Below are 3,666 nucleotides of genomic sequence, written 5' to 3' on the forward strand. Positions count from 1 at the left end.
GGCCCCATAGGCCCATCAGACCACTGGGACACGCGGGTCCCAATCAGTTCATTCTGCCTGGTAAACTCTGTTCATGATTCTACATAGCTTTGTGAATGCCCCAATGTGGACTATCTATGGCATGCATCGCTTTTCCTACTGCTGCATCGGGTTCTTATTTTCAATCCTTAGTCTAGGATGTGCTTATATAGTACACGTTTGCACCCATCGACATAGGTGGGCATGCAAGTTGCTTCATCCTAGCTACCTGGCTCTCGTTCAACGTTGGGGACTTCCAAACTATAAGCACATCCATATTCTACATTTGCACTAGTTTCCAATAGTCTTCTAATGTGTACTCCACCATTGTGCAAGTGTTGCGAGCAGCACCCATTCTAGTGCATCATACCGCTGCTGTTCCGGTATTTCCCTTTCAAATTGGTCCAGGAATTCATCCACTGCTGTTACTCCATCATATGTCAGCAGTTCCCTTGCCTCTGTTTTCATGCAACGCAGGGATCTAGCCATCATGTTGCAATTCAACGTTGTCACTTTGTGCAACCGGTTCTGCCAGCGTTCTACTTCTTCATCTGAATTTGAAGTACAGGAACTGTCGCGTTCCCACGAGATTCTCCCATTTGCAGTTGGGTTCACCTGATCCTGGTCTTGTGTTGTTATCTAGTAAATGCAATCTAGCTCAACGTCGCTGTCATCGTCATGCACAGGTTTAGTGTAGTGCGCTCCCTCGGTTGGATCTAGCGGAACTACTACGCGTAGGGATTTTTTTCCAAATATCATATTCTTCTTTTTCAGGTTGATGATGCCATTCATATCAGTGGCCCAGTCTATTCCTAGCAACACGAGATAAGGATTGTTGTCATCGACAATCTTTATTACTTCAAAGTTTGTCTATGTGCTTGCGCCTTCGATATCAACTATTACTCCTTGCAACCTTCCCATGGGCACGATCTTCTGTTGGTTTTCCATTCATAATTGAATAAGGGACCACTGCAACATAGGCCTGCCCATGCGTTCCCAGGTTTTCTTAGGTAACACATTTGTGTTAGATCCCAGGTCCAAGATTACCTTGTCCATTTCGTATTCACCAATCTGCACCGTCAATCTCATCTCCCTTCCAGTGCACAATGTATGCTTTCCCAGTTTTTGGACTACGTGCCGTTCACCCAATCTTGTGTACCTAGTGCTCAACTTCTGTAGTCCCTTGACTACCTTATTGTTGCATAGCAGCTTCATCCATGTCTCTAAAAAGGTAGTAAGCATAGAAGGATCCATTCCTAGCTTTGGTTGATCCTTACTACTTGAAGTAGAGGCCTCCGTGAAGCTCTTCTTAGCTTCCATAAACATCTCCTTTGTGTGTTCTAAGTCAAATTCAAGTTCCTTTGCAGGAGCCTTGCGAACCCATGTATCTTCCTCAAGCTGCTTCCCCTTATCTTCTCCTGTGGTCGTGCCACTTCTGAGCATCATGTTCATGTTGGGGTCTTCGTCACACGGTTCAGACTTCATCATTTGGATATTCTGAGTCGGAGTAGGCTGTAGTACCCCTTTCATGCACATTTATGCCATCAACGTAGGACAATCCACTGGTTCATGATTAAATTGAGCACAATATGAACAAGATATTCTCATTGGGTTGGTACAATCATGGGAGTAGTGTCCTGGTCCTCCGCAATTGTAGCAAATCAACTGTCTGCAGCCCCTTCTTGGCCCCATTCCTCCTCATCCCTGACCTCGACCTTGAAATCCAGTGTGCGCCATCCCCATGGTTGGGTCAAGGTCTTACGTTTCTATCTACATTCTATAGGCTGGGGTCTGCTCCATCATCAACTCATAGATGTGACAAGTACGCTCGTCATAGCCCACCGACCTACAAAAATTACAAAACAACTGTTGCGGAGCCTGTGTATACTTTTGCAACAGATGACAATTGTCCATTATGTGTTTCCCTCCTAACTGACAGATCATGCACCATAGTGTGGGTGCCGCACTTGGACCTGCCTGTGCCTCTGGTCTCAATAGCATTGATCCCCTCCTACCAAGTATTTTACGAATACTGGACAGTGATCCTTGTCATAGCCCTAACCTTTGCACTTTATACACCATACATCATTGCATGCCTCTAGCCGCAGTGCCCTATCTTACTTTAAGCTCTGCATTTCTAGGCAAAGATTCTATAGCTGCGTGTGGATTTGTTGAACTCCTAGCCTTGAATCATGTATCAGTGTTTCATGCAACCTCATCGCCACTTCCAATGCTTCAGCTTGGGTTGAAAGCTTCTATTGTGACAGCATCGTCCTCAGGTGCAGTGTCAAAGATGCCACAAACCACGCACGGTGTTGTACATCCATTAGCGTCATATTATCCTCGCGGATCGTACTTTTCATCCACTGATCCAGATCTCAGGGGGTCTCGCCTAGAAGCATTGTGATCTCCTTAAATCCGATGATTGACTGCGTCTCTGATTTCAGCCGACTAAATCTCTGTTCAGCGTATTCTGGATCTCCACTATTCCTGCATTTGTGTGATCATTGGAATCCTTGATATACCATGTGAACGCGCAATCCTGCAGTGTGCTCACCAATTTCACCTTCTTAATGTTGTCGTCCGTGACCGCTTGTGCTTCCCACACTGCTCTTACCATCAACCATAACTGATTCGGATCCTCATTTCCTACTCCTCTAAATACAGGTAGCTTGATCCTGCTCGCCATGCTGAACTGTGGGGGTGGTGGAGGTGGAGTGGGTGGAGATGGAGGTGAAGGAGGTGAAGTGGGTGGTGGCATAAGTGGAGGTGGAAACTGCGGAATGCGTTGCCTTATCAAACATACCACACTTCTTGGAGAGATCCGAGTGATCTCTTCCTCGCTCTCCTGCAAAGGTGAAATCAAGGGACTGTTTCCTAATTCCCTGCTACCTTTGTAGATCCTTCCACTCTGCGTCGTTCCAAATATTAATGTATCCGGATCACCCATTTTTCACATAATAGCATCTTAATCTAGGTATTCAGGGATTTAATGTACCTACCTCGTAGTCCCTTGAGAAAATGTCACTCTGCTTCACTGTAGCTCACAGTCGTATCTATCGCAAACTCAGTGATAAATACCCCTATTATCCGGTCAAGCCAATGGTCCATAGCTCACGCGATCTTATCCTCTGATATCTCTAGTCTGCACACTAATTCTGGAGTCCACACTATTGGTTGATCGAGCTTATACCTTCCATGGCTGTCGGCTAACCTCGCGATCTGTTGTACCTGTTTCCCATAGGCAGTGCTTGGCTACAAAAACTATGCTAGGAAACCAACTCAACCAGAGGTTCAAGCTGGCCCTTGAACCAGAGGGGGCTCCCTTAGTTGTTACGAGGATTTGTTTAACGCTATTCACCTGTCACTGAACAACAAACTTTGAAGCACAATGGCTAGATTTATGGTTTTAATTGGGGGTGGTTGTGATCAATGACAGTCCCTAATCATGATTAAAGGCCTCTCTCATAGGGTCCCTTTTGAAAGTTTCAGCTTCCAGCCTGACAGACTTAGCTTTTTCAAGAATTATGGTAGAAGAATGTAAGGGGATTCCTAATAATTGAGTAGTCAAACTGACTACTTAACAAATAGCTAAATTTGGATGCATGTAGAAGATTTCTACATCCCAACAAAGCATATTCAAAGTAT

Source organism: Pinus tabuliformis, chromosome 7 (genome assembly GCF_031772625.1).
Source record: "Pinus tabuliformis cultivar Carrire ecotype Pingquan chromosome 7, CPIR1, whole genome shotgun sequence".
Taxonomy (NCBI): domain Eukaryota; kingdom Viridiplantae; phylum Streptophyta; class Pinopsida; order Pinales; family Pinaceae; genus Pinus; species Pinus tabuliformis.